At 38.7% G+C, this 9,314-nt stretch overlaps 1 long non-coding RNA gene across 1 annotated transcript; it reads left to right on the forward strand.

Annotated features, from left to right (window-relative positions):
- Positions 1-1,029: 1,029 nt before the first annotated feature.
- Positions 1,030-5,195, forward strand: LOC126830092 (uncharacterized). Its single transcript, XR_007683708.2, has 3 exons — positions 1,030-2,049; positions 2,368-2,610; positions 3,353-5,195. It is a non-coding gene; the product is annotated as an uncharacterized LOC126830092 (long non-coding RNA).
- The last annotated feature ends 4,119 nt before the right edge of the window (positions 5,196-9,314 follow it).

Consider the following 9,314-nt stretch of genomic DNA (forward strand, 5'->3'; position numbering starts at 1 on the left):
CTTATATTGAATTCCAACTGCAAGGGGATCTTTAAGTGCATGCCAATGTGTACATGGGACCTCAGAGAGAATGAAATGGCATTTATCATCAACTCGACACAAACTAGGTCATTTCTGGACTAACATATATAGTTTAATTTTATTTCAATAATTCGCGTGCCCGTAGGGGTCTTTAGCAGTGGGAGGAAACTGGAGGACCCAGAGAAACCCATGAAGTTTGACAGGCGACCTTACTCCTTGTCATGTACAACCAGGAAATCGAAACCACGCCAGTTGACTCAATCATACCTTATGATACAACGCGCACACGCTAACCATTTGGCCATCCAACCTCGCGCCAGTGTGCTACAAGGGAGTTTTGTTTGGACAGCAGTGCTCAGGCCTACTCTTATATTGAATTCCAACTGCCAGGGGATCTTTTATGTACATGCCAATGTGTACATAAGACCTCAGTTTTTCGTCCCATCCAAACGACTAGACAGCTGTCCTTGTCAAGCCCTCCGTCCTGCACCACTGACAAGCGGAAACCACGTCGGAAAATTCTGATGAGCTTTCTCAGGCAACACTGTGAGCGAACCTGTGACCTCCAAGCAAGCCAGCCAGTGTCTTATTCACTTAGCCACTGTGGCAAAGGGGTCATAAATATAATTCCACAAAAAAACCTGTGCAGTTCACAAACACATTCTCCTTACTATTCGAGTCTCTGTGACTACAACAACTACTCGAAAGTAGTGCGAACTGTAAATTTTATTTTGTTAAACCATCGTAAGAAAAGAAACATATTGAATATGCTTGTCAATATTCTTTCTCTGTCAGAGCAGCTAAAAGGTGAAATTGTCTTCCAAAAACTCTTTGTGAGTCCTCTTCCATCCAAAACTTAAAAAAAAATTATTTCAAAAATGGTGTTGAGAGAGAGAGAGAGAAATGGGGTTTAACAAGAGAGAGAGAGACAGAGAGAGAGAGAGAAATGGGGTTTAACCTCCACTTGACACAAACTAGGTCATTCGGGACTAACATATAGTTTAATTTTATTTCAATAATTTGCTTGCGCGTAGGGGTCTTTGGCAGTGGGAGGACCCGGAGAAAACCCATGAGGTTGGACAGGCGACCCTACTCCTTGTCACGTATAACCGGGGATTCGAAACCACGCCAGTTGACTAAATGACAGGTCGTCACCATTCGGCCATCCAACCCCCCAAAAATGGTGTTGAAATGGGTGTTTTTGTGAATGCGCTTAGAAATACTCATGTGTAATGAAGTGCTATAATTGAACCATAATAATAATATAGTAGGCCTAGTGGACTCCTCCGTCTCATTTTGGTTGAATGTTTGGAAATTTGATGGCTAATTAGATTTAGGACACTCTGGCATATTTTCTAGACTTGGCTTCATGTGGCCTGTTTTCCATGCATACAAGAATTAACCAATTAGAAGTTAAACAAAATAAAATCTGCTCCAAAATATTACAATACTTTTTTTTATTTCATTGCCCAAAACACCTTTACAGCCTGAATGTTAATTTTGGGGCAGCGTTTAACTGCATGGGTGGTAATTGAATTTATTAAATTGACTAACTTTTGCACAATAAGTAAATATAAATTATCTTAATACCCCAACTCAGACAAGTTAGTGGCCTTTCAAACCAATTTAAATTCGGTCAAAATTTGTAGAAATTTAGATATTATTTTATTGCATGTGTGTACAATTTGTTATGTGTCTAAGCTCTGTTACCACAAAAAATATATTTAATTTAGTCCTTATAGTAGATTCTATCACACGTTTGAAAGTTGTCCAACGGTCGAATAAATATGTTGTAGTTTGACCTAGATAAATATAAGACTGGGAAAATAAATATAAAAAAAATTCCGACATCTTAAAAGTAGATACCTATATTCGCAATGGAAATATTATTTTAAAAATCGGGATTATTTAATTTGATACAACTGAATAAAATGGCTCTAGTCGATCTATTTAAAAAAACATCAACCAAATATACGAGTTGGGCAACTGCCAGTGCAGTACTGCATCCGTCGTGATCCGAATAAAGCTGTACGTATGTATATTATATCATGTGCATGCTTAAAAAAAGGCCTCTGAATCATATAATAATTTCTTCAATTTTACTATTCATAAGCCTAAAATATTACGTAGTTATAGACTATATATAAAATATTGAAGTGCGTAGGCCTACAGTTGATAGTCGCATAGACTCCGTTATCTACGTATATGATATATGCCGCCATTTTGGGTCAAGGTCAAGATAAATTACAGTCAATACAAATGAATAACTACATCGATAGATTATTAAATGTAATTTCTATTAACTGATTTCAATGTTAGGTGGTCTATGTTTGTTGTCTTTTTCAGTATATTGTCCACATTGATTAAACTATCATTATTAAAATCATTTTGATTCTTCTATATTTGTACGTACTTTTTTACAACTCTGAACCCGGAAGCGAGGTATTCTGGGAAGGTTATTTTAAAGATGGCGGGCGTTTTGGAATTTATTCGTGGAGTGCATGAGAAATGTTCAATATACAGCTACTTGGATTACACAAACAGAGAAAGATAGATTATACCAGTTAAATTGAGAGGTTTTATTTGAAAGTAAGTTTTTTCTTATATCCCCGACTGCTGATATACACGTATACTGAGACTACAAATTCAGCGATATGAAAAGAACTTACAATACAATGTAATAGTAGTAAAAATACTAATAAATACTATTCACACAGATGTAAAATTATTTCTGTCCTTATTTTTCTAATTTTTCACCGTAATTCTTACTTCTGTAAGACGCCAGGTTACGAAACAGTTTGCTTTTGTGAAAAAAAAAAAATTACTATCAGGTTATTACTGTACACATTTTCATTTTTACTTAATTAATAATTACTTAGACCTTTTGGACTAAAAAAAAATATGTCCTCACTACTCAACGCTGCAGGCTTTGGCACATGACATTTTTACTTTCATAGCATTGGCAACACTTTAATCTCAATCTTCTCTGATTCTAAATAGCAGAAATATAGCAAATTCTTCTGTAACACTGTAATCAACCAGAACGTAATTCCAAACTTGACGTCTCCCCCTTGGACCCCGGCTGCTATTGCTTTTCATCAAAAATCTACCTGCTGTGCATAACTAAAGTTGACTTTTGAGCGCACGACAGAGAGTCTGGAGAGGGCCAACGCCAGTCTCTGCAGGCTGGGGCCAATGTACAGTCTTTCGAATGGGACAAAAAACCAAGGTATTTTGTACACATTGAATGATAATTTAAACCTAATTTCATTTTGATTTTGGAGTATAAAAGTTGCTTTAATTGAATTTTTTTTTGTTTTTTTTTTTACAGACCCTATATTTGAGCACCATTCATGGCAGTCATGTCGAGGAAGTTATAAAAAGGCTGATAAGGGCTTTGTATATGGAAGCTAGATGACATTACTACTTATCATACACAACTATTTGTCACATACCGACTTGGGATTGAAACCAAGCGACTGAACTCAATAACATTCCTCAATAACACTCGTCTATGAAACCACCCAGATGGCAAAGAAATAAAGACTTTTTAATTATGTACCGAACTCATATATGTATCTATGGTAGCACAAAATTCACCAGAATGTAGGCCAAAGCTTTACTTTACAAGCAGTAGGCTTAAAATATTTTCCGTCTGATCTTGTAAGAGTCAATTGTTTATGAATAGTTTGCCTCAAGCAGATATCCTGTCACTGTGTCACAGTATCATATAACCGCTCTTTGGCTTGAACTGAGTTGTATCAGTGAGTTGAAAATCTACTGCAGCCAGTATATTAGATTCAAAATTCTAACGAGCTTTCGTCTAACTTCTAACTTCTGTTCATGTATTTTTTTAACTTCTATTCATGTAATTTCTAACTTCTATTCATGTATTTTGTTAAATTAAGACAATGTATAATCCAACTTCTTTATTTGTTCAGTGTAAATTTTAATTCTATTCCATCTTATTTCTATTATTTAGACGAAAAACGTCTTCTTAATTTTTACACTTCTGCCTAGCAACCATCATTATGAAGTCATTTGGTGTCGCCACTGCGTGCTCATTTTTGGTGATTGCGCACCTGGTCGGGACCATTGTGTTGATATAAACGACACATTCTTGATAAAGACGAGAGTGTCCTCGTCGAAACGTTGCTTTATATTAAACTCAGTAAGAGTTATCTATAAAATTGTACCCTGTGTTAATGTAGACCAACAGTATATAAATATTAATTGGCTCAACTTGTCTTAAAAAAAATGAACAAATGCTGTTTAGCTTGTATTTGAAATAGAAAATGAAATATAATGGGGTTTAACATCCTACTATTCTACTCCGAACTTGGCTAATACGCCATACAGTGTGCTACGAAGGAAACTTTGCCCGGACAGCGGCACTACGGAACGATTAGACAGCTGTACTTGTTAGGCCCTCCATCCTGCATCACTGACAAGGAGGAACCATGCCGGAAAATCTGGATGAACTTTCTTGACCAATGCAGGGATCGAACACCCTACCGCTAGGCTAGTGAGCCAGCGTCTTACCGACCGTATTTGAAATCGTATTTGCAAACCATACATAGATATCACGTTCAATGTTGTTTGTGGGGTTGGACGGCCGAAAGGTTAGCACGTGCGCGCTGTACCATAAGGTATGTCATTGAGTCAACTGGTGTGGTTTCGATTCCCAGGTTGTACGTGACAAGGAATAGGGTCGCCTTTCCAACCTAGTGGGTTTTCTCCGGGTCCTCCGGTTTCCTCCCATTGCTAAACACCCCTACGCGCAAGCGAATTATTGAAATAAAATTGAACCATGTTAATACCGAACCTACATGTAGTTTGTGTTGAGTGGACGTTTAACCCCATCAGACTCTCTCTCTCTCGCTCTCTCTCTCGAAGTTGTTTTCAATTTTAGCACTCCACCAAACCATTCAACTGGACTAAGAGCGAGTCATTTGTATCAACAGAATGGTCCCGATCAGGTGCTCAATCGCCAAATTGAGCGAACGGTGGCGACACCAAACGACGTCATAATGATGGTTGCTAGGTAGAAATCAAAATTCTAAATTTGTTTACCATTCATGCTTAACATGTAAAGTGACTAGACATTTTTCGCCTTAATAATAGAAATAAGATGAAACAATTAAAATTTACACTGAACAAAAAAAGAAGTTGAATTATACATTATCTTAATTTAGAAATTACATGAATGGAAGTTAGAAATTACAAGAGTAGAAGTAAGAAATTAGACGATAGCATGTTAGAATTTTGAATCTAATATACCGCCATAGTATACGGGGAAACTTTTTAAACCCTTACAAATTCTTCAAATTTTTGTGATAGATCAATAATAGCAAAAATCTGTGTTAAAATTATATTTGTAATGTGTTTAACAAATTCTATCACACATGTAATATTGGTGTAATTTAGTATATACCTTATTTCAATACTGGGGTATTATATCGTTGCCCTGACTGTTTGTTTGTCCAAATTAGTTTGTGATTGTGAAGGTGACAGTTTTTTATACGCTAACATTTTCATGTAGACGTATATTTTTGTAGCCCCTGTCCGTCCGAACGTCCATCGGTCCGTCCACAATTGTTTGTGGGACCGTAACTTCATGGATTATGGCCCCTGATTGTACTGAAAGTCATGTTTTTAGCTTGTGGACCCTATAGAGGTCAAAATTTTTATATGCCCACATTTTCATGTGGACGTATATTGTGGTAGCCCCGGTCCGTCCGGATGTCTGTACACAATTGTTTGTGGACACTCTACAGGTCACAATTCTTATCCGATTTTGACGAAACTTGAAATATAGGTTTATCTCCAAAAGATCTTGGTTGCTTTCGATATTGGCATGTATCTGACCGTAACTTCTTGGATTATGGTCCCTGATTGTACGAAAAATCAAGTTTTTAGCTTGTGGACCCTATAGAGGTCACAATTTTTATACGCCCACATTTTCATGTGGACGTATATTGTCGTAGCCCTTGTCCGTCTGGACGTCCATCCGTTTTTAGCTTGTGGTCCCTATAGAGGTCACAATTTTTATACGCCCACATTTTCATGTGGACGTATATTGTCGTAGCCCCTGTCCGTCCAGACGTCCATCCGTTTTTAGCTTGTGGTCCCTGTAGAGGTCACAATTTTTATTCGATTTATAAAAAAAAAACAATGGGAATATATAACCATTACACACTAAGATCTTGGTTCCTTTTCATAATCGCGCATATCCGAACGTAACTTCCTCGATTATGGCTCCTGATTGTTCGAAAAATCGCATAATCAAGGTTGAATTCGAATTAAGGGAAAATCAAAATGAAACTGCCTGACAAAATGTGTAAAAGTATGCAATATGAAGGCATTGGATACTCAAGATTTTAACTGGCCTGCAATTTAAAAATTTAATTAAAAAATGGGAAAGTGAGGCCAAGTCTCGAATATACCTGTGCCCTCATTACCACAATGCACACATCATGTCGAAACTAGAAACTGTGATAACTTGGCTCAGAATGAAGTAATTTGAATGAAATTTTCATTTTACATGTATATTATTTATTTTTGAACAATCATAGCAAGAATGGTCAGCTCTTTATCTAAATCTGGGCTAATGAAGACGAGCATATGCCATACAGTGTACTATGAGGGAAATTTTGCCTGGGCAGCGGGGCTACGGCCTACTCTTATATCGAATTCCAACTGCCAAGGGATCTTTTACGTGCATGCCAATGTCTACACGGGACCTCGGTTTTTCGTCCCATAACGACTAGACAGCTGTCCGTCTGTCAGTTCCTCCGTCCTGCATCACTGACAAGGGAAACCACGCCGGAAAATCAGGATGAACTTTCTCGGCCAATACAGGGATCGAACACCCGATCTCCAGGCTAGCGAGCCAGCGTCTTACCCACTTAGCCACTTGATCCCCCCCTTTGGTGAAAGAAAGAGAGAGAGAAATGGGGTTTACCGTCCACTCGACACAAACTAGGTCATTTCGGGACTAACATATGGTTTAATTTTTTATTTACATAATTCGCTTGCGCGTAGGGGTCTTTAGCAGTGGGAGGAAACCGAAGGACCCGGAGAAAACCCACGAGGTTGGACAGGCGACCCTACTCCTTGCCACGTACAACCGGGGTTTCGAAACCACGCCATTCGACTCAATGACAGACTTTATGATACAGCGCGCGCACGCTAACCATTCAGCCATCCACCCCCCCCCCCCCCTTTGTTGAAAGAAAACAGAGCTGTGGCTAGTGAAATGAAAGTTTAACGTCCTACTGTTTTGCTCTGAACTGGGCTAATGAAGATGGGCATACGCCATACAGTGTGCTATGTGGGAAATTTTGCCCGGACAGTGGCACTACGGCCTTCTCTTATATCGAATTCTAACTTCAAGGGCTCTTGTACGTGCACGCCAATGTGTACATGGGACCTCATTTTTTTGTCCCATTTTAATGACTAGACAGCTGTCTTGTCTAGCCCTCTGTCCTGCATCACTGACAAGGGAGAACCACGCCCGAAAATCTGGAGTAACTTTCTCGGCCAATGCAGGGATCGAACACCCGACCTCCAGACTAGATAGCCAGTGTCTTACCGACTCAACCAACGTGATCCCCGTTGTGGCTACAATTCCTGGATTTGAAGGTCAGGTATGATATGAAACGAATATTTTGAACCGGTTCACCAATGCAACCAATCCGTGACGGGTTAACTGATAGAGGGTTACATCCTTGATATAAATATACTTGTCGCGGGTTTTAAAAATAGAAATATATATATAAAGGTAGCTCAAAATTCATCTCTACATGTACAGAGGCCAAGGGGGGATCATGTGGCTAAGTGGGTAAGACGCTGACTCGCTAGCCTTGAGGTCGGGTGTTCGATCCCTGCATTGGCCGAGAAAGTTCATCCTGATTTTCCGGTGTGGTTTCCCATTGTCAGTGATGCAGGACGGAGGGCCTGACGAAGACAGCTGTCTAGTCGTTTGGATGGGACAAAAAAAAAAACAAGGTCCAGTGTACACATTGGCGTGCACATAAAAGATCCCCTGGCAGTTGGAATTCGATACAAGAGTAGGCCATAGCGCTGCTGCCCGGGCAAAATTATCTCATAGCACACTGTATGGCGTAACCTTTTGCGTCTCTTCAAAATATTTCAAATCTTTTGTCATGGATCAACCATTGCAAATATCCATGTTACAATTATATTTGAAATGTGTTAAACCAATTCTGCAACACATGTAATATTGGTGTAGTATATATCTTTGTTTATACACCCACATATCAATTTTGGCCCTGTTTGTCCGTACACTGGGTGTGAAATGTGAATCATTCCGATTGTGAGAGGACAAGCATTATCAATATACAGCTTTTCAGGACTTTGCTTTCCTTGGTTAATTCTCCCTAGTCTAGTCGTTTGGATGGTACGAATGATCGAGGTCCTGTGCACACATTGGTGTGCACGTGAAAGATCCCTTGGCAGTTTGAATTCGATATAAGAGTAGGCTTTAGCGCCGCTGTCTGGATAAAATTCCATAATAGGACACTGTATAGCATATTTCCATGTCATTAGCCCTGTCGGAATAGGACATTAAACCCATTTCATTTCACTCATTCCAAAGTTAACTTCTATTCCATCAATACCTTGAGCAAATAAGATAGAGGCTATAGGTTTTGGCCCAATTTGGTCAATATCCCAGTTTTTTCTTTCTTATATGCATATCAACACTTTCATAGCGCTAATGTAGACCTTTTTCTTGAACATTTTCCCGTGTCAGTGATGCCGGACAGAGGACCTGACATGGATGGCTGACTAGTCATACGGAAGGGACAAAAAAACCAAGGTACAGTGTAAACTCAAGTGTGTGTGTGTGTGAAAGATCCCTTGGCAGTTGGAATTTTATATAAGAGTACGCCATAGCTCTGCACACTGTGTGGCATATGCCCGTCTTCATTTCTCAAACAGCTGTGGATAAAAACTGTTAATATTTAAATGTGTATTTTGTATTTTATAACATTATATTTTTGTCTTTTAAATAAAGTATATGTATACATACTTGTAGTATATTTTGTCATATAATTCTGCTAGATTTTTAACTTTTCTGTGCAATACATTTAGAATTCTGACTGGTTATGGGTAGATAGAGAGCAATGGGGTAAAACATCCAATAGACATAAACTGTCCTTTGGGACTAAGTGATTCAATTCAAGTTGAATAATTCATCCGCACCAGAAATCTTTAGTAGTAGGAGGACCCAGAGAAAACCCATGTTCAAGTTGGGTGTGGAAACAAAC

Source organism: Patella vulgata, chromosome 2 (assembly GCF_932274485.2).
Source record: "Patella vulgata chromosome 2, xgPatVulg1.2, whole genome shotgun sequence".
Classification (NCBI taxonomy): domain Eukaryota; kingdom Metazoa; phylum Mollusca; class Gastropoda; family Patellidae; genus Patella; species Patella vulgata.